The sequence below is a fragment of the Bos taurus genome, chromosome 7 (assembly GCF_002263795.3).
Source record: "Bos taurus isolate L1 Dominette 01449 registration number 42190680 breed Hereford chromosome 7, ARS-UCD2.0, whole genome shotgun sequence".
NCBI classification, from domain to species: Eukaryota; Metazoa; Chordata; class Mammalia; order Artiodactyla; family Bovidae; genus Bos; species Bos taurus.
Window position 1 is genome coordinate 84931001 of NC_037334.1, and position 23676 is coordinate 84954676.

The following is a 23676-nucleotide window of genomic DNA, read 5'->3' on the forward strand; positions in this document are numbered from 1 at the left end:
ATTGACTATGCCAAGGCCTTTGATTGTGTGGATCACAATAAACTGTGGAAAATTCTGAAAGAGATGGGAATACCAGACCACCTGACCTGCCTCTTGAGAAATCTGTATGCAGGTCAGGAAGCAACAGTTAGAACTGGACATGGAACAACAGACTGGTTGCAAATAGGAAAAGGAGTACATCAAGGCTGTATATTGTCACCCTGCTTATTTAACTTATACGCAGAGTACATCATGAGAAATGCCGGACTGCAAGAAACACAAGCTGGAATCAAGACTGCCGGGAGAAATATCAATAACCTCAATACTCAGATGACACCACCCTTATGGCAGAAAGTGAAGAGGAAATAAAGAGCCTCTTGATGAAAGTGAAAGTGGAGAGTGAAAAGTTGGCTTAAAGCTCAACATTCAGAAAACGAAGATCATGGCATCCGGTCCCATCACTTCATGGGAAATAGATGGGGAAACAGTGGAAACAGTGTTAGACTTTATTTTTTTGGGCTCCAAAAACACTGCAGATGGTGACTGCAGCCATGAAATTAAAAGATGTTTACTCCTTGGAAGGAAAGTTATGACCAACCTAGATAGCATATTCAAAAGCAGAGACATTACTTTGCCAACAAAGGTCCGTCTAGTCAAGGCTGTGGTTTTTCCAATGGTCATGTACAGATGAGAGAATTGGACTGTGAAGAAGGCTGAGCGCCGAAGAATTGATGCTTTTGAACTGTGGTGTTGGAGAAGACTCTTGAGAGTCCCTTGGACTGCAAGGAGATCCCCAGTCCATTCTGAAGGAGATCAGCTCTGGGATTTCTTTGGAAGGAATGATGCTAAAGCTGAAACTCCAGTACTTGGGCCACCTCATGCGAAGAGTTGACTCATTGGAAAAGACTCTGATGCTGGGAGGGATTGGGGGCAGGAGGAGAAGGGGACGACAGAGGATGAGATGGCTGGATGGCATCACTGATTCAATGGCTGTGAGTCTGAGTGAACTCTGGGAGTTGGTGATGGACAGGGAGGCCTGGCAATCTGCGATTCATGGGGTCACAAAGAGTCAGACACGACTGAGTGACTGAACTGAACTGAAGAACATTTAATCTGAATTCTACCCACTTAACAAAATTCTAAGTGTACAATACAGTATTATTAACTATGGGCTCAATGTTGTTCAGTAGATCTCTAGACCTTATTTCTATAAAATCAAGATAATCTCTAAAATATTCAGATAACCTTAGATGCATATTAGAAAGTGAAAGAAGTGAAAAGGCTACATACTATAATAAGAGCAACTATATGACTAAAGAAGAAAAAACTCTGGAGACAGTAAAATATCAGTGCATACTAAGGGCTTGGAAATAGAGTAGGGTAGAAGAGGAAGGCAATGGCAACCCACACCAGTACCCTTGCCTGGAAAATCCCATGGATGGAGGAGCCTGGTAGGCTGCAGTCAGTGGGGTCACAAAGTGTCAGACGCTACTGAGAGACTTCACTTTCACTTTTCACTTTCATGAAAGAAATGGCAGCCTACTCCTGTGTTCTTACCTGGAGAATCCCAGTTATGCGGCAGCCTGGTGGCCTGCCATCTGTGAGGTCACATAGAGTCAGACACGACTGAAGCTACTTAGCTGCAGCAGAAGAGGAAGAGATGAGCACAGAGGATTTTTAAGGCAGTAAAAATGCTCTGTGTTATATTATAATGATGGCTAGCTGGCTTTAGAAAAGGCAGAGGAACCAGAGATCAACTTTCCAACATCCTCTGGATCATCGAAAAAACAAGAGTGTTCCAGAAAAACAACTATTTCTGCTTTGTTGACTATACCACAGCCTTTGACTGTGTGGATCACAATAAACGGTATATAATTCTGAGAGAGATGGGAATACGAGACCATCTGACCTACCTCTTGAGAAACCTACATGCAGGTCAGGAAGCAACAGTTAGAACTGGACATGGAACAACAGACTGGTTCCAAATAGGAAAAGGAGTACATCAAGGCTGTATATTGTCACCCTGCTTATTTAACTTCTATGCAGAGTACATCATGAGAAACGCAGGGCTGGAAGAAGCATAAGCTGGAATCAAGATTGCCGGGAGAAAAATCAATAAGCTCAGATATGCAGATGACACCACCCTTATGGCAGAAAGTGAAGAACTAAAAAGCCTCTTGATGAAAGTGAAAGTTAGAGTGAAAATGTTGGCTTAAAGCTCAACATTCAGAAAACTAGGATCATGGCATCTGGTCCCATCACTTCATGGCAAATAGATGGGGAAACAATGGAAACAATGGCTGACTTTATTTTTCTGGGCTCCAAAATCACTGCAGATGGTGCCTGCAGCCATGAAATTAAAAGACGCTTACTCCTTGGAAGTAAAGTTATGACCAACCTAGATAGCAAATTAAAAAGCAGAGACATGACTTTGTCAGCAAAGGTCCATCCAGTCAAGGCTGTAGTTTTTCCAATGGTCATGTAAGGATGTGAGAGTTGGACTGTAAAGAAAGCTGAGCACCGAAGAGTTGATGCTTTTGAACTGTGTTGTTGGAGACGACTCTTGAGAGTCCCTTGGATTGCAAGGAGGTCCAACCAGTCCATCCTAAAGAGATCAGTCCTGGGTGTTCATTGGAAGGACTGATGTTGGAGCTGAAACTCCAATATTTTGGCCACCTGATGTGAAGAGCTGACCCATTTGAAAAGACCCTGATGCTGGGAAAGATTGAGGGGAGGAGGAGAAGGGGACGACAGAGGATAAGATGGTTAGATGGCATCACCAACTCAATAGACATGGGTTTGGGTGGACTCTGGGAGTTGGTGATGGACAGGGAGGCCTGGCGTGAATGGGGTCACAAAGAATCAGACATGACCGAGCGAATGAACTGAACTGAATATGTCATTATACATTTGTCTAAATCCACAGAATGTATAACATCTAGAATGAACCCTAATGGAAACTATAGACACTGGGCAATTATGATATGTCAGTGTAGGTTCATCAAGTGTAACAACTGTACCACTCTTGTGGTTGTTGACATAGGGGAGGCTATGCATGTGTAGGGTCAGGGTATATATGAGAAATATCTGCCCCTTCTTTCAATTTTGCTCTGAACTTAAAACTGCTCTCAAAATATAAAGTCTTTAATTAAAACTGTAACTGAAAGCCATTAAATAATTTTAATGGAGATATTAACATGATCTAATGTACATTTTAATGGCACTTTTGTTGCTCTATGGAGTATGTAATTGAGGGGCCAATGAGTAGATGTAGAGAGGCTGTTAGAGCAGTAAACGTGAGAAATTTTTATCTTCTCTGCCAAGGTTTCAGCATTAGAAATTGAAATACTTTGACATATATTAGATATATTTTGTATATGGTACAAACAGTAACTTTTTATGGATTGGATATAGGAATGGAAGAAGATGACACAGAATTAAGGATGTCTTTATAATAGTTTCTGCCATGAATACATAAACAATTTATGGTACTGTTACAATCATGGCTGGGCAAATATACCTCTTTGTTCTAATGTATACTTTCACTTTCTAAAGTGTTCCAGTTATAAAAAATGATAAACTTGGCACAGCTTTGGAGGGAATGGAGATGATATCTGGCTTTGTGTATGATTGAGGAATATAATAAACTCAAATGGAGTTTTACAAACACCACAATTTTAATACTTTAAGTTGGGAGTCAGATGTCAGATAAATAGTAATATATGAACTGAATCCTTTCATTAAATTTTGAGATTGACACACTTAACTTGGAAATACTTGGGCCTTGCCTATTACTTTTGTGTGCAAAAAAATTCTAAGAATTTCTTAGAAAACACCAACCTTTTTATAAGAATGGTATTTTTTCCTACTTCCTCAATCCTTTGAGAATGGTCTTGCTAACATAAAGATCATGAAAAGACACATTATTTTCTTCTTCATATGCTGATAAGATATTACAAGAAAAAATATGCAATTCTGAAATATTGGCTTTATTTCACAGCCATGCTACAACTTTAGGTATATCTCAAAATTACTTGGTAACATTTTATTCATCTTTTAAACTTAAGTTCAGTTCAGTTGCTCAGTCATGTCTGACTCTTTGTGACCCCATGGACTGCAGCACACCAGGCTTCCCTGTCCATCCCCAACTCTTGGCGCTTGCTTAATCTCATGTCCATTGAGTTGGTGATGCCATCCAACCATCTCATCCTCTGCCATCCCCTTCTTCTCCTGCCTTAAATCTTTCCCAACATCAGGGTATTTTCCAGTGAGTCAGTTCTTCGCATCAGGCGGCCAAACCATTGGAGTTTCACCTTCAACATCAGTCCTTCCAACGAATATTCAGGACAGGTTTCCTTTAGGATGAACTGGTTGGATTTCCTTGCAGTCCAAGGGACTCTCAAGAGTCTTCTCCAACACTACAGTTCAAAAGCATCAATTCTTTGGTGCTCAGCTTTCTTTATAGTCCAAGTCTCACATCCACACATGACCACTGTAAAAATCATAGCTTTGACTAGATGGACCTTTGTTGGCAACATCTGCTTTTTAATATGCTGTCTAGGTTGGTAATAACTTTTCTTCCAAGGAGTAAGTGTCTTTTAATTTCATGGCTGGAGTCACAATCTGCAGTGATTTTGGAATTCAAGAAAATAAAGTCTGTCACTATTTCCATTGTTTCCCCATCTATTTGCCATGAAGTGATGGGACCAGATGCCATAATCTTAGTGTTTTGAATGTTGAGTTTTAAGTCAGCTTTTTTACTCTTATTTTTCACTTTCATCATGAGGTTCTTTAGTTCTTTTTCACTTTCTGCCATAAGGGTGGTGTCATCTGCATTCTAATACAGCTATCTTGATTCCAGCTTGTGCTTCAGTCAGCCTGGCATTTTGCATGATGTAGTCTGCATATAAGTTAAATAAGCAGAGTGACAATATACAGCCTTGACATACTCCTTTCCTGATTTGGAACCAGTCTGTTGCTCCATTTCCAGTTCTAACTGTTGCTTCTTGATCTGCATACAGATTTCTGAGGAGGCAGTCAGGTGGTCTGGTACTCCCATGTCTTTCAGAATTTTCCTGTTTATTGTGATCCACAGAGTCAAAGGCTTTGGCATAGTTGGTAAAGCAGAAGGAAATATTTTTCTGGAACTCTCTTGCTTTTTTGATGATCCAAGAGATGTTGGCAATTTGATCTCTGGTTCCTCTGCCATTTCTAAATCCAGCTGGAACATCTGGAAGTTCACTGAACATCTTGAACATCTGGAAGCTACTTAAGTTAAATATAAGAAAAGAACAGGTAATAAAAACAAATTCTAAACTTGTTAAGATTTTATCTAATTAGCCTTAGGATTCTACAGATATCAGTTAGAGAAATGATTCCCCAAGAAATTGAAGTGTTCCATAATACAAGGTCACTGGGTAGAGGAAACAGAGATCATAGTTCAGAGCTGCCAAGAAGGTTGAAATTTGAAGGTTACGATAATGGAGAGAAAAGCATTACAAGGAAAAGAAGTTGGATAAATTTGCATGCATGTGACCTTATGTATCTTTGGCCAAATCATAAGTTCTCTATCCACAGGGTGAGACTCTGTAAAACCTGGGAGAAAACATCAACTGGAGATCACTTCTTCAAATTATAAATTCTCTAGCCCTAGTGAGGGCTTCCCTGATAGCTCAGTTGGTAAAGAATATGCCTGCAATGCAGGAGATGCCAGTTCAATTCCTGAGTGAGGAAGATCTGCTAGAGAAGGGATAGGCTACCCACTCCAGTATTCCTGGGCTTTCCTTGTGGCTCACCTAGTAAAGAATCTGCCTGCAGTGAGGGAGATCTGGGTTGGATCCCTGAATGAGAAAGTTACTCTGGACACATCCCAAACAGGCCTCCCAAAAATGCCTTAATAGAGCACTCTAATCCAATAGTAAATATATTGCTTGTAGGAATAAAACTCTACAATCTAAAAAAAAAAAAAAAAAAAACTAGTATCTCAATAAAACAGGTACACAAAAGGTAAGAAAATCACAATTATAAGTTCTAAAGACATGTGAAGAAACAGAACAACAAAAAAAAGGCCATATTGAGGCAAAAACCTGTCAATAGGATAAAACTAAAGACAGCTTATATGTTGAAATTAACATCCAAGGAATAATGATCAACATAATGAGTGAATATATGGGCTATTTTAGAAAAATAAATAGAAGCTGTTAAGACAAATGAAAATTCTAGAACTGAAAGATAAAATATCTAGATTTTAACTAAATAAAGTTTAAAAACAAACAATACAACAGAACAAAAGGTACTTGAAGATACAGCAAATGAAATCATGGAATGTGGAAAAAGAAAAAGATATGAAAAACAGAACAGGTTTTTAATGACCTGTAGGGTAATATTATATAGTCTAATAAAGGTTCTGGAATCCCAGAATTAGAGGAGAAAAATTGTGGAAGAGAAAAATGCTTGAAGAAATAATGGCTGAACACTTTACAGAACCAACTAAATGGAACATACTCTACATTTTAAAATATAAATACCTATTTCATATAAAATATAAAAAGCATAAATATAGATTAAAGTCAGTGTGAAGGTTCAACTATATTAAAATCAGAGTATATATTTATAAAATAAAAATATATAGATAAGTGATAAGTAAAATTAAACACTGGAAAAATGTATAATACACAAATAGTAAATATAAGAAAATTTATCTGCCTATATTATCAGGCAAAGTATAATTCACAAAAAATAATATCAAAGATAAAAAGGTAAATTCCATAATAATGAAAGTACTTTTTAGCAGAAAGATGTTAATCTTACATGTAAGATTAAATATAGCTCCTCAAAATAAAGAAATAAATAAGATAAAAGTTGAAGATTTCAGAAAAACTATTTCAATAATTACTAAATGAAGCAAACAAAATAATCCTAGAGTTTAAAAAAAAAATTTGTAAAAAAACAACCAACCTAACCTTAATGGCATTATAGAGCAATATGCCTAAAATGCAATAGAGCAGATATTCTTCATAAATGCATATAGAACATTAACCATGATAGGTCATTTTTTGAGCCACAAAACAAGTTTTAAATAAATTTTTACAGTTTTAAAATATTTACTTAAGACAGTATGGTACTGGCACAAAGACAGAAATATTGATCAATGGAACAAAATAGAAAGCCCAGAGATAAATCCACACACATATGGACACCTTATCTTTGACAAAGGAGGCAAAAATATACAAAGGATTAAAGACAATCTCTTTAACAAGTAGTGCTGGGAAAACTGGTCAACCACTTGTAAAAGAATGAAACTAGAACACTTTCTAACACCATACACAAAAATAAACTCAAAATGGATTAAAGATCTCAACGTAAGACCAGAAACTATAAAACTCCTAGACGAGAACATAGGCAAAACACTCTCCGACATACATCACAGCAGGATCCTCTATGACCCACCTCCCAGAATATTGGAAATAAAAGCAAAAATAAACAAATGGGACCTAATAAAACTTAAAAGCTTCTGCACAACAAAGGAAACTATTAGCAAGGTGAAAAGGCAGCCTTCAGAATGGGAGAAAATAATAGCAAATGAAGCAACGGACAAACAACTAGTCTCAAAAATATACAAGCAACTCCTACAGCTCAACTCCAGAAAAATAAATGACCCAATCAAAAAATGGGCCAAAGAACTAAATAGACATTTCTCCAAAGAAGACATACAGATGGCTAACAAACACATGAAAAGATGCTCAACATCACTCATTATCAGAGAAATGCAAATCAAAACCACTATGAGGTACCATTTCACGCCAGTCAGAATGGCTGCAATCCATAAGTCTACAAGCAATAAATGCTGGAGAGGGTGTGGAGAAAAGGGAACTCTCTTACACTGTTGGTGGGAATGCAAACTAGTACAGCCACTATGGAGAACAGTGTGGAGATTCCTTAAAAAACTGGAAATAGAACTGCCTTATGATCCAGCAATCCCACTGCTGGGCATACACACTGAGGAAACCAGAAGGGAAAGAGACACGTGAACTCCACTGTTCATCGCAGCACTGTTTATAATAGCCAGGACATGGAAGCAACCTAGATGCCCATCAGCAGATGAATGGATAAGAAAGCTGTGGTACATACACACAATGGAGTATTACTCAGCCATTAAAAAGAATACATTTGAATCAGTTCTAATGAGATGGATGAAACTGGAACCTATTATACAGAGTGAAGTAAGCCAGAAAGAAAAACACCAATACAGTATACTAACGCATATATATGGAATTTAGAAAGATGGTAACAATAACCCTGTGTACGAGACAGCAAAAGAGACACTGATATATAGATCAGTCTTATGGACTCTGTGGGAGAGGGAGAGGGTGGGGAGATTTGGGTGAATAGCATTGAAACATGTATAATATCAAGTATGAAACAAGTCGCCAGTCCAGGTTCGATGCACGATACTGGATGCTTGGGGCTGGTGCACTGGGACGACCCAGAGGGAGGGGAGGGGAGGGAGGAGGGTGGAGGCTTCAGGATGGGGAACGCAGGTATACCTGTGGTGGATTCATTTCGATATTTGGCAAAACTAATACAATATTGTAAAGTTTAAAAATAAAATAAAATAAAAAAATAAATAAAATATTTACTTAACCCTAATAAAACTAAGCTAGAAATCAATAGTAAAATATATCTTTAAAATTATAAAATGTTTCCAAATTAAATAATGTATCTCTAAAATTTTCTTAAATAAAAAGAAAAAGTAAAGTATAAAGTATTTGAATTGAATGAAGTATAAATAAACCATATCAAACTTCATAAATTACAGATAATACAGTGGCTTGAAAAATCATATTAGAAAACTATAAAGCCTTAAAATCAACCAAGTATACACATAAGATCTGTACATTTTAATCCCTGTAAACAATATAGAATTCCTTGTGGGAGGATTTATTTATCTTCCCAGTACAGTATATTTTGTGAGTACTTGTTTGCTTTCTTTCCCTATATAATTGGTATCTACTTATTTACATATCTACGAACAGGGGACACAGATATTGTGTTATGTCTGTTCAGGGACAGAGATATTGTCTTAGTGCCTCACATGTGTAATAGTTGGTGCATGCTTATCAAAAGGATAATTGGATTTAAATTAAAGAATTCAGAAAGTAATAACTCATACTGAGAGAGTGAAAATAGTATCAGGCAGGCAGTTCTTTAAACAGCATTTCTTAAGCACATGACTTGCATTCTTCTGGATATCAAAGGTTTTAAACAAAAAAAAAGCTATAGGCTGTGCCTTAATGAGTTTATAACCTAGTTGGGGATACTAATTACAGTAAACAAAACTGTAAGATAAGAGCAACACAGTGGTCTACATAAAGCATTATGAATGCAAATCTATAGGTTTATCAGTCTCAAGGTTCATGCAATAGATTTTGCAAGTCTTATTAGAACTATTCACTGATACTACACTTTAGTCGGGGTGGGAAGGGCACATGACAGGACTGCATTTCTCTAATCTCTTGACATTAAGGGTGGTCATGCCAATTATACCCATGTGCTTGATAGTGCTGCTGAGTTCCACTATGTCCTTACTGATTTTCTGACATGACTGAGAGACTGAGTGAAGTCGCTCAGTCATGTCTCTTTGCAACCCCATGGACTGTAGCCTACCAGGCTCCTTCATCCATGGGATTTTCCAGGCAAGAATACCGGAATGGGTTGCCATTCCCTTCTCCAGGGGATCTTCCAGACCCAGGGATTGAACCAGGTCTCCTGCATTGCAGGCAGAGGCTTTACCATCTGAGCCACCAGGGAGGCTCTATTTATTAGCTATTATTAATAACTGTGCAGTATGCATGACAAGTCTCAAAAATGTGAGGGCAAGTATGGGTGTCAAATCTCATATTATTCAACAACTAACCACAAGCTTTGTATTTATTTCATTTGAATTATGCCAACATTCATTACATTATCATTTGCTGAAATTCTGGGAAGTTTTGTTTTTCTCCCCTCTCTCTCTTTTCCAGTTGATCTCCTCTAGTTGTGTGTGTTCAAGGGAGTAAAACTTCTGAGAAGACACACTTAAAATATGGCTTCTAGGTCAATGCTCTGACTGAAAAATGTCTTTCTTAATTATAATCTAAGAGCCAGATAACAGAATATATTTACAGCCTCAGGCCCCAGAGCTTTCTCTTAGGGGACTCTGAGTCCAGTATTTATCATCAATGAAGATAGCTTCTATGAAAACAGAGAAAACTCTCTTTTATATTAGTTTGGTGTTTCCCTTAAAAAAAGAAGGAAAAAAAAAAAACAAGTTTATCAAAGGTTTTCAAGTGTGTTTGGAGAGTCCTTCATAAGATAAAAGTATTCTTTCTATGAATACTGCCTCTCTTGATTTTTATAATTGTAGATCTATTCACAGTTAAGACATGTCATTCTATGTTGAACTGAATATCTACTGCTAGACAAACAGTTCTGCTGACTAAGTGTAATATAACTCACCACAAAATCTGTGGGATACCAAAATAATGTAGTTTAAAAAATCAAAACTGAAATGTGTTAAACTATGTACTCAACTCTCAGAACAATGATAAGTCATACGAATAGATTTACATGCTGCCATTTTCTTTTTCATTATAGTCTCTGTCATAAGAAGCATGTGGTAGAATTTTAATGTCTCATACATTCCTGTCAATTACAAGATTCTACTATACAGCTTTGACCTTTTCAATGTTCTATGATTTGATTGGCTACTCATTGCATTTTGCCCTTCCCTGCAGTCCCACTAACCTGTAGGGAAGATACAGAATGAACAGCCAATTAAAGTGCAGAATATTGAAAAGGTCAAAACAGTACAATACGTTAGCTCTAATCAAAATACATCAGATACTAACCAGATGTTGTAGCTGTTCTAGAAGGACAAGGGCAAGTTTGACTGTAGGGTAAAAAGGAGCAAAATACAGTCATTTTACATTTTAATCAGTTCAGTTCAGTTGCTCGGTGTTGTCAGATTCTTTGCAATTCCATGGACTACAGCATGCCAGGCTTCACTGTTCATCTCCAACTCCCAGTGCTTACTCAAACTCATGTCCACTGAGTCGTGATGGCATCCAACAATCACCCTTTGTTATCCCTTTCTTCTCCTGCCTTGAATCTCTCCCAGCATCAGGGTCTTTTCAAATGAGTTAATTCTTTGCACCAGGTGGCCAAAGTTTGGAGCTTCAGCCTCAGTCCTTCCAATGAATATTCAGGATTGATTTCCTTTAGAATGGACTGCTTGATCTCCGTGCAGTCCAAGGGACTCTCAAGAGTCTCCTCCAACACCACAGTTCAAAAGCATCAATTCTTCGGAGCTCAGCTTTCTTTATAGTCCAAATCTCACATCCATATATGACTACTGGAAAAACAAGCAGCTTTTACAGGACAGAACTTTGTTGGCAAAGTAACGTCTCTGCTTTTTAACATGCTGTCTTGGTTGCTCATAGCTATTCTTCCGAGGAGCAAGTGTCTTTTCATTTCACGGCTGTAGTCACCATCTGCAGTGATTTTCAGTTCAGTTCAGTTCAGTTCAGTCACTCAGTCATTTCTGACTCTTTGCGACCCCAAGAATCACAGCACACTAGGCCTCCCTGTCCATCACCAACTCCTGGAGTTCACTCAAAATCACGTCTGTCGAGTGGGTGATGCCATCCAGCCATCTCATCCTCTGTTGTCAACTTTTCCTCCTGCCCCAATCCCTTCCAGCATCAGTCTTTTCCAATGAGTCAACTCTTCACATGAGGTGGCCAAAGTATTGGAGTTTCAGCTTTAGCATCATTCCTTCCAAAGAACGCCCAGGACTGATCTCCTTTAGAATGGACTGGTTGGATCTCCTTGCAGTCCAAGGGACTCTCAAGAGTCTTCTCCAACACCACAGTTCAAAAGCATCAATTCTTTGGCACTCAGCTTTCTTTATAGTCCCACTCTCACATCCATACATGAGTACTGGAAAAACCATAGCTTTGACTAGACGGACCTTTGCTGGCAAAGTCAAGTCTCTGCTTTTTAATCTGCTGTCTAGGTTGGTCATAACTTTTCTTCTAAGGAGTAAGGGTCTTTTAATTTCATGGCTGCAGTCACCATCTGCAGTAATTATGGAGCCCCCAAAAATAATGTCTGACACTGTTTCCCCTGTTTCCCCATCTATTTCCCGTGAAGTGATGGGACCAGATGCCATGATCCTAGTTTTCTGAATGTTGAGCTTTAAGCCAACTTTTTCACTCTCCTCTTTCACTTTCATTAAGAGGCATTTTAGTTCCTCTTCACTTTCTGCCATAAGGGTGGTGTCATCTGCGTATCTGAGCTTATTGATATTTCTTTCAGCAATCTTGTTTCCAGCTTGTGCTTCCTCCAGCCCCACGTTTCTCATGATGTACTCTGCATAGAAGTTAAATAAGCAGGGTGACAATATACAGGCTTGACATATTCCTTTTCCTATTTGGAACCAGTCTATTGTTCCATGTCCAGTTTTAACTGTTGCTTCCTGACCTGCATATAGGTTTCTCAAGAGGCAGGTCCGGTGGTCTGGTATTCCAATCTCTTTCAGAATTTTCCACAGTTTATTGTGATCCACACAGTCAAAGGCTTTGGCATAGTCGATAAAGCAGAAATAGATGTTTTTCTGGAACTCTTGCTTTTTCGATGATCCAGCATATGTTGGCAAGTTGATCTCTGGTTCCTCTGCCTTTTCTAAAACCAGCTTGAACATCTGGAAGTTCACGGTTCACGTATTGCTGAAGCCTGGTGTGGAGAATTTTGAGCATGACTTTACCAGCGTATGAGATGAGTGCAATTGTGCGGTAGTTTGAACATTCTTTGGCATTGCCTTTCTTTGGGATTGTAATGAAAACTGACCTTTTCCAGTCCTGTGGCTACTGCTGAGTTTTCCAAATTTGCTGGCATATTGATTTTGGAGCACCCCAAAAATAAAGTCTCTCACTGTTTCCATTGTTTCCTCATATATTTGCCATGAGGTGATGGGACCAGATTCCCTGATCATAGTTTTCTGAATGTTGAGTTTTTAACCAACTTTTTTACTCTCCTCTTTCACTTTCATCATGAGGTTCTTTAGTTCCTCTTTACTTTCTGCCATAAGAGTGGGGTCATTTCTACATCTGAGGTTACTGAAAATTCTCCTGGAAATCTTGATTCCAACTTGTCTTCATCCAGTCCAACATTTCACAAGATGTACTCTGCATATAAGTTTTATAAGCAGGGTGATAATTTACAGGCTTGACGTACTCCTTTTCCTATTTGGAACCAGTCTGTTGTTCCGTGTCCAGTTCTAACTGTTGCTTCCTGACCTGCATATAGGTTTCTCAAGAGGCAGGTCAGGTGGTCTGGTATTCCCATTCTCTTAATTAATTTTCCACAGTTTATTGTGATCCATGCAGTCAAAGGCTTTGTCATAGTAAATAAAGCAGAAATAGATGTTTTCCTGGAAATCTCTTGCTTTTTTCATGATCCAACGGATGTTGGCAATTTGATCTCTGGTTTTTCTGCCTTTTCTAAATCCAGCTTGAACATCTGAAATTTCACAGTTCACATACTTTTGAAACCTGGGTTGGAGAATTTTGAGCATTACTTTGCTAGATGTGAGATGAATACAATTGTGTGGTAGTTTGATCATTCCTTGGCAGTACCTTTCTTTGGGATTGGAATAAAAACTGACCTTGTCCAGTCCTGTGGGCACTGCTGAGTCTTCCAATTTTTCTGGCATATTGAAAGCAGCAATTTAACAGCATCATCTTCTAGGATTTGAAATTGCTCAGCTGGAATTCCATCACCTCCACTAGCTTTATTCATAGTGATGCTTCCTAAGGCCCACTTGACTTTGGATTCCAGGATGTCTGGCCATATATAGGTGAGTGATCACACTCTTGTGTTATGTGGGCCATTAAGATCTTTTTTCTATAGTTCTGTGTATTCTTGCCACCTCTTCTTAATATCTTCTGCTTCTGTTAGGACAATACAGAAGTCAATTCTGTCCTTGATTGTGCCCATCTTTCATGAAATGTTCCCTTGGTATCTTTAATTTTCTTGGAGAGATGTCTAGTCTTTCCCATATTGTTTTCCTTTGTTGTTTTTTACATTGATCACCGAGGAAGGCTTTCTTACCTCTCCTTGCTATTCTTTGGAACTCTGCATTCAAATGGGTATATCTTTCCTTTTCTCCTTTGCCTTTCACATCTCTTCTTTTCTCAGCATTTGTAAGACCTCCTCAAGCAACCATTTTACCTTTTTACATTTCTTTTTCTAAGGTATGGTCTTGATTCACTGCCTCCTGTACAATGTTACAAACCTCTGTCCATAGTTCTTCAGGCACTCTGTCCATCAGATCTAACCCCTTCAATCTATTTGTCATGTCCACTGTATAATTGTAAGGGATTTGATTTATTTCACACCTGAATTGTCTAGTGGTTTTCCCTACTTTCTTCCATTTAAGCCTGAATTTGGCAATAAGGAGTTCATGATCTGAACCACAGTTAGCTCCCAGTCTTGTTTTTGCTGACTGTATAGAGCTTCTCCATCTTCGGCTACAAAGAATGTAATCAACCTGGTTTCAGTATTGACCATTTGGTGATGTCCATGTGTAGAGTCTTCTCTTGTGTTGTTGGAAGAGGGTGTTTTCAGGACCAGTGCGTCCTCTTGTCAAAATTCTGTTAGCCTTTGCCCTGCTTCAGTTTGTACTCCAAGGCCAAACTTGCCTGTTACTCCAGGTATCTCTTGACTTCCTACTTTTGCATTCTAGTCCGAAGGTCTTTTCAGTTCAGTTCAGTCGCTCAGTCGTGTCCGACTCTTTGCGACCCCATGAATAAATGTTCAACTTCAGCTACTTCGGCATTACTAGTTGGGGAATAGCCTAGGATTACTGTGATATTGAATAGTTTGCTTTGGAAATCAAAACAAATCATTCTATCATTTTTGAGATTGCACCCAAGAACTTAATTTTGGACTCTTCTGTTGATTATGAGGGCTACTCCATTTCTTCTAAGGGATTCTTGCCCACAGTAGTAGATATAATGGTCATCTGAGTTAATTTTGTCCATTTCAGTCCATTTTAGCTCACTGATTCCTAAAATGTTGATGTTCACTCTTGCCATCTCCTGTTTGAGCACTTCCAATTTACCTTGATTTATGGACCTAACATTCCAGGTTCCTATGCAATATTGTTCTTTACAGCATTGGACTTTACTTACATCACCAGTCACATCAACAACTGGGCATTGTTTTTGCTTTGGCTGTCTCTTCTTTCTTGCTGGAGTTATTTCTCTACTCTTCTCCAGTAGCATATTGGGCACCTACCAACCTGGGGAGTTTATCTTTCAGTTTCATTTTTTTTTTTTTTTTTGCCTTTTCATACTGTTCATGGGATTCTCAAGGCAAGAATACTTAAGTGGTTTGCCATTCCCTTCTCCAGTATGAACAGCTCAGCTATTTCAAAAATTATAAAGTGAAGTCCATTTCAAAAGCAAACAGAAAGTAAATTTAAGTTTGACAGTTAAATCAGTCTCTTTGGAAACTATTTAAGTATATGTGCTTAGATAACTGAATAGAGGCAAAGAAAACATCACATTCTAGCACCTTTGGTCTAATTTTTTAAAATATTATGTAACTTTTAATTTGCTGTGGTAACTCATTGGTTTTAACTAACTATCATGACTGTATAATTTTTACTGAAGAACATATAAGTAATACTATAGGGGCCATGATATATTTTACAATTTAGGTCATTTTCCTTTTTCAGGACTTTTTTACTGCCAGAAAACTACATTCTAAACTTTAAAAGGATATGTAACTACCCATTATTATGATAAAAAAATCTGATTGTTGGTCTGTTATATGATGCAGCATCTCACTCTATATACACTTCCATTAGTTATCTTATGATTTCATTTATACTGTGTCCCCAAGAAATCAACTGGTTTTAAGTTGCTAATTATAATCCAGACCTATAGATCTTACATCAAAAACAAGTATTAGCCAGAGACCACTTCCCTCAAACAAATTTTACCTTGAATATTTACCATCTTTTGTCTAATTTTGTGACTCTTTTAGTCAATTTGTTTAGACTGTTTAAGTGCACTCTACTCATTAGAATTTTATATTACACAGAAATAAATTATTTCAGAATGTGTTAGGAACAACCTAATAACACCTGGTGTTGACAAGTTAGATCAGAATTTGTCAGTAACAGCTTTACCCAGATGTAAATTGAGTATCTGTTTCAGCCAGATAAGCATTCAGGGAGAAAACATTAATCTTACAACTTTCAGTTTCTTTTATCACTTTTCTATGATTGTCTTTTAAATATAAATTTAATATATATATTCAAAATATATAGACCCATCCTTCTAATTGACGAGCCTCTTCTTTCCTTTCCTTTTATATGATTTGTTAATTTCTATTTTTCACACAATAAAGAGATCTAGATATAATTATTCAAGACCACATTTTCATCAATACTTTTTCATCAACACTACATTTACAGAAAACTGTATTTTAAGATATATATTTCAGGACTCCCATGGAGGTCTAGTGGCTAAGACTCTGTGCTACCAATACAGGGGTCCCAGATTCAATCTCTGGTCAGGGAACTAGATCACAATTGCTACAAATAAAGATGGTGCATGCCACAGTATAGATTGAAGATCTTGCCATAGCTAAGACCTGGTAGAGCCAAACTAATAATATATTTTTTTAAAGGATAAGTATTTCATTGGCAACTCTTAGAGGCATGGGTTTTTCAAAAAAGTCAGGACTTATCCTCATAGCAAGGACTTCCCTGGTGGCTCAGAAGGTAAAGCGTCTGTCTACAGTGAGGGAGATCCGGGTTTGATCCCCGGATCGGGAAGATACCCTGGAGAAGGAAATGGCAACCCACTGCAGTACTACTGCCTGGAAAATTCTGTGGACGGAGGAGCTTGATAGACTACAGTCCATGGGGTCGCAAAGAGTCGGACATGACTGACTTCATTCACTCACTATCCTCATAGCAATAGAAGGATAATCAAACTGTTAAGTTTTAAACACCAGGGTTTGAAGTAAGTTTCTATGTATGTATTTTTATTTCTAAGTATAATGGTGGGATTTAGAATGAGAACACTGTTATTCAATAAATATATGTACTACTATAATTTACATTTATAAGATATTATCAGATGTAAAATATTTATTTCAACAAAAAGTATTGGAAAATGAAGTGAACAGGGAAAATATCAGTGGAAGAACATCATGAATTCAGAATTAGAGAAATGATAGATGAAACAAAAGAAAAAAAAAACAGCTTATGCACAGTGCAAAGAAACTTAAACACATAAAGATGAGAAATAGCAAAGTGAAGTGAAAGTGAAAGTCACTCAGTCGTGTCCAACTCTTTGTGACCCCATGGACTATACAGTCCATGCAATTCTCCAGGCAAGAATACTGGAGTGGATAGCCTTTTCCTTCTCCAGGAGATCTTCCCAACCAGGGATCAAACCTAGGTCTCCTGCATTGCAGGCAGATTCTTTACCAGCTGAGCCACAAGGGAAGTCCAAGAATACTGGACTGGGTAGCCTATACCTTCTTCAGTGGATCTTCACGACCCAGGAATCGAACCAGGGTCTCCTGCATTGTAGGTGGATTCTTTACCAACTGGCCTATCAGAAAAGCTGATTCATAACACATTAAGGGGTTAAGGAGTAGTGAGGGAATGGTGCAGGAAAAGTAGCTCATCTTGAGATCTGATAGAATATGAAGTTTGACAACTATTATGTAAGTAACAGGGATCACAGGCAAAGTATAATCATTGGTATGCAACATCTATCAGGAGTTAGTTTTATGGTATAGGTATGAGGTAGAAAGAATCTTAGTCTGGCAAAGGTATGATAGGAGAGGCAGTAACACACAATACTAATTCAAAAAAAGTACTAATTGATGACTGAGAGAATAAAAAAGTTGAAGGAGAAAATTAAAACTGGATTCCTAAGAATTAATGAGTAATGTGGCAGAACTGAGAGGTTGGAATGCAAATTATTTGCTATGTTAACAATATTTTGGCATTTTTGGAATTGTTTGGTAAAATCTGCTCTATTCTTTCATTCATTCATGGCTGAGGAACTTCTCTGTGTCAAACAGTGCTACACAAGTCACTGGACAAAGGAGAGATCATGGAAAATACTGTAGGAATAACATCAAGAGTCCTATCTTCAGTCTCCTGGAGAAAATTCCTGTTCCCATGAACTTACGGAACTTATGGAAACTGACACCAGGCACTACAGCAATGAAGAAGCAACTAATATAATGACAAGTAAAGACAGGACTGAGGAAAAAAAAATGAGAGTAAGAGATAGACTGAATGGGGAGGGGGAGCATTATTTTAGATTAAGGTGTAAGAGAAGTTTCTCTAAAGCAGTGCTATTCTAACAGAGACAGGCTAGAAATGTGTGGAACATTAGTAACATGAAGATTTATACCAAGAGAGTCAGGAAAAGAGAAAAGAAAATAGAATGGTCTCGGAGTCAGAATGAATTTTGTGTGATACATAGTAAGAGTGTGTAAAAGGAACACTAACAAGGATTAATACTGGATATTTTGGAAGAAGAAAATAAAAATTATTTGGTTTGTGACAAAATAATGCTGTTAATTTTTACACATGAATATGCAAGTGTTAAGTTATTCCTAAGACAATTTTTGTGGCATCATACATTCTACAAATATTGTCTTACCCAGCTTTTGCTTATAGGGATATATTTTTATTTCATCCAAAATATTCTGGTGTTTAACATTCTTCTTGGTTACCGAAACAGAAATAAATGTCATCTGTCATGACCTGGAAAACTCACTCTGGAGCTTCTATATTCCTGAAAGGAACTTTCTACTTTCTTAAAATATACTTAAATCTGATGTTAAGACTGCTGTTAGGTGTGAAAAAATAGTCAAGTGCTTCATTAAGAGACAAAATAATCTGTTATAATGGAGCATGAGTGATTTAAGCAAGATAGTATGCTGCTGCTGCTGCTGCTAAGTCACTTCAGTCATGTCTGACTCTGTGTGACCCCATAGACGGCAGCCCACCAGGCTCCACCATCCCTGGGATTCTCCAAGCAAGAATAGTGGAGTGGGTTGCCATTTCCTTCTCCAGTGCATGAAAGTAAAAAGTGAAAGTGAAGTTGCTCAGTCGTGTCCGACTCTTCGTGACCCCATGGACTGCAGCCTACCAGGCTCCTCCGTCCATGGGATTTTCCAGGCAAGAGTACTGGAGTGGGGTGCCATTTCCTTCTCCAGGGAATCTTCCCAGCCCAGGGATCGAACCCAGGTCTCTCGCATTGTAGACAGAGGCTTTACCTTCTGAGCCACCAGGGAAGTCCTAAGAGCCTCTTGATGAAGGTGAAAGTGGAGATTGAAAAAGCTGACTTAAAACTCAACATTCAAAATATGAAGATCATGGTATCTAGTCCTATCACTTCATGGCAAATAGATGGGGAAACATTGGAAACAGTAACACACTTCATATTCTTGGACCCCAAAATCACTGCGATGGTGACTGCAACCATGAAATTAAAAGACGCTTGCTCCTTGGAAAAAAGTTATGATCAACCTACACAGCATATTAAAAAAACAAAGACATTATTTTGCCAACAAAGTTCTGCACAGTCAAAGCTATGGTTTTTCCAGTATCCATACAGTAGTTATGTATGGAGGTGAGAGTTGGACCAAAAGAAGGCTGAGCACCAAAGAATTGATGCTTTCCAACTATGGTGCTGGAGAAGACTCTTGAGAGTTCCTTGGACTGTAAGGAGATCAAACCAGTCAGTCCTAAAGGAAATAAACTCTAAATATTCTCAGGAAGGACTAAATATTCATGCTAAAGCTGAAGCTCCAAAATTTTGGCCACCTGATGCAAAGAGCAGACTCATTAGAAAATACCCTGATACTGAGAAAGATTGAAGGCAGGAGGAGAAGGAGGCATTAGAGGATGAGATGGTTGGATGCCATCACCGACTCAATGGACATGAGTCTGAGCAAACTCTGGGAGATAGTGAAGGACAAGGAAGCCTGGCATGCTTCAGTCCATGGAGTCCAAAAATAGGACACGACTGAGCGATTTAATAACAATAACAACAAAGAATGCCAAATCAGGTTGCAATTTGCCCTACCCTAAATCTGCCCTGCCCTATTCCAGAATCTGTATGATATACTCCAAACAAAATTAATTGATTGTAATTCCCCATGTATTATGTGATTCTTTTCCTCTATTTTTGTTTGAACAAAATATGTGTTTTCTTCCCTTTTTATGTATGTCAAATTTTCCTACCACCTTTCAAGACATAGCTTGTCTTTCAGTATATCTAACATTAGGGGAACCCACAATATCAATGTAAGCAAATTCTGACAGTTAATATAAGAACAAGACACTTAAAAAAGAGACAAATAACTGAATATAAAGGATAGATAATAAAATCAAGAATATCTTCTTAAATATCCAGCAAAATGACAGGAAATACGAGACAGTATAAGAGACACAGTACACTGACTTTGGAGTCACAGTTCAGTTCAGTTGCTCAGTGGTGTCTGACTCTTTGCGACCCTATGAACTGCAGCAGGCCAGGCCTCCCTGTCCATCACCAACTCCCGGAGTTCACCCAAACTCATGTGCATCAAGTCGGTGATGCCATCCAGCCATCTCATCCTCTGTCATCCCCTTCTCCTCCTGTCCCCCAATCCCTCCCAGCATCAGGGTCTTTTCCAGTGAGTCAGTCCTTCGCATAGGTGGCCAAAGTATTGGAGTATCAGCCTCAGTATCAGTCCTTCCAATGAACACCCAGGACTGGTTTCCTTTAGGATGGACTGGTTGGATCTCCTTGCAGTCCAAAACATGGTTAAAAACTGTCTCATTACCTGAGAGCAGAAAATACGAAAGTTTTTTTTTTTTTTAATTATAATAATAAATATTCACAGAGTTAAAGAAAGAAAATCAAGTTCAGTAGAGCCCATCTATTCCTAAAGTCATTCAGTTGTGTCCTACTCTTTGTGACCCCATGGATTATACAGTCCATGGAATTCTCCAGGCCAGAATATAGACAGCCTTTCCCTTCTCCAGGAGATCTTCCCAATCCAGGGGTAGAACCCAGGTTTCCTGCATTGCAGGCAGATTCTTTACCAGCTGAGCTAGAAGGGAGTCTATTCCTATAGTAGAGAAAAATAAAGTTCAATATACTTTTCTGAAAATTTAAAGTTCTGAGAATTAAAAAAAAAGCAACTTAGAATTCTCTACCAGTAATCAAATGAAGAATGTAGATATTTGCACATACTTGGAATTTGATAGTATATGAAAGTATTAATTTGTGCATTTTACTTTTGTACATCTTTCCCCTAGTAAACCAGAGGCATCATATCGCCACATTAAAAACTGATTGTATTGCAGAAATGTACATTTTGACTGTATATTAGACATAAAGTGGTATCTCAAGGTTGATTTAATTAACATCTTTTTTATTACTAGAAATTCAGTATATCTTTGTTTACTTGTACTCATTTGTGCTCCTGTTTATCTTTTTCTTGTTGTTTTGTTCTCTATTTTGACATTCCCAAACTCAAGTTTTCTTCTAGATTTTAATCTATTTGTAGTTTTGGATAAAGATACTCCTCTCTACTGACCATAAATCCTAAATGTTGAAGATAAAAATCTATCACTTTTGCTTTACGATTTGTTAAGATTTTATCTGACAGTTCCTTCCTTTTTGTGATCATAAAGATATCCTTCTATTTTATATTAATCTCAATATACTATTATAATCTTTAAATCTTTATTCCACATGGGGTTATTGTGTATACTATATTGATTAGCTATTCAACTATAATTTTATCTACATACGAAGCCAGTTTTTCCATTATTACTAGTATCAAATAATCAGGCCAATTATGTGGTGCCACATTTATCTTTTATCATATATAAAACCTTTGTTTATAAAACATTCTGAGCTTTTTAATTAACATGGTTTTGAATTATGCCTATGTATTTGGTAAGTTGAATCTTTTTGTACCAAACAGTCCTAGATGTAGCTTCACAAAATTTCATTACAAATTCATGTATTTATTTTCAAAATAAATTTTTTAATTTGTGTCAAATTCCTCAAAGAATACTAGTAGTTAATTGAATTTCATTGATTTATGGTTTAATTTGAAGATTTATAATGTTACATTACTTCTGTTGGTTAGTACATATTTTCATTAATTTGTGTATTACTTTAAGATGATTTACATGTAATTTAAACTTGATGGTCTTATTTTGGGTAATATTCATCAGTTTACAATCCATTAAACAAGCAGTATATGAATTTACAAACTTTATAAGGTATACCTTTTTCTACTGATGCCTTGACCACATGAATGTAACTGATAGGCTCTCTCAAGATATTAGACCACAAAAAATCTAGTTAATGAGAAACAATTTCAGACTTATTCGAGAGAAATCTATTCTTATATGGGTGCACTTCATATACATTCATAGACCCATAAATTAACAGAATTAATGAGCAAAAGAAGGTAGCTTTAGAAATGTAATAATTTATTAGTTTGATAATAGTTACTTTGTCAAATTGTTCCAAACATATCCTAATTATTACTGAAAAAATCAATTGAATAAAATATAATCATTTTCTTTTCTATAGTGTAATTTTTATAAAAATTATGTCTAGTTACAGCAAATTTATATTAATTGTTGAATTTGGAAACAAAGATCAGGGCATTTACTTTGCCTTTAGCTAGAGTAATAAGTCACTTGTCTTTATTTTGTATAACAAATTGATACAATGATTGTCTCACTTTGATAAAATATCACTATTATCTGAGAGATAATCACTGACAAAAAACAATGACTAAATGAAAAATCTAGCTTTTGCCTTGCAGATTTATAGAACAGCTATAATCCAAACAACATAAAACAACTACTGCTGCTGTTATTAAATTAACTTATATAGGCACACTGCTATTATTCATTTTATACTGAACTAAATTAACTATGACTGCATGTTAATACAATTTAATTTTAAAATACTAGGAACAGGAATCTAAAATACGTTTTGAATTCCCTCTGAGAGCACCGCTCACTACAGTAGACTACTTGGAATTACAGAGTATGAGATTAATATGTTTTCATCTTTTAGACTGCAATTAAGTAATTGAGATGACTAAATTGTATCAGTATTTTTATCAGCTAATAATTTCTTTGATCATGCATATTCTTCCAGATTGACTCAAAAGAGTCTTTTTTATTCTTTTCCATAATGCTATATCTGTACAATCATATTTTCTTTACTTTATCCTCATGTTTAAAGTGGGCAGTACAGTGAAAACCATTCCATTTACTTTTATAGGTTCTTTGCTTTCTTTGTACATCATGTAATACTTGTTTGTCTCCATATCTAAGCTATAATTTGAAGAAAAGCTGTATATTTGAGCCTTTCTCTGTAACATACTGAAGAAGGTAAACTGGGAAAAAATAGTTTTTGTCAAGTAACTTATATTCACTTCTTGTCTGAGGCTTTATTGAATGTTCTGTTCAAAGGTTTTGTCTTTTGGTTTGGAGGTTTGAATCCTATTCTCATCTCATGATTCATTTTGGATGCAGCTCTTTCCCTAATTCTACACGAAACATTGTAGACTTTGTCTTTATCACAG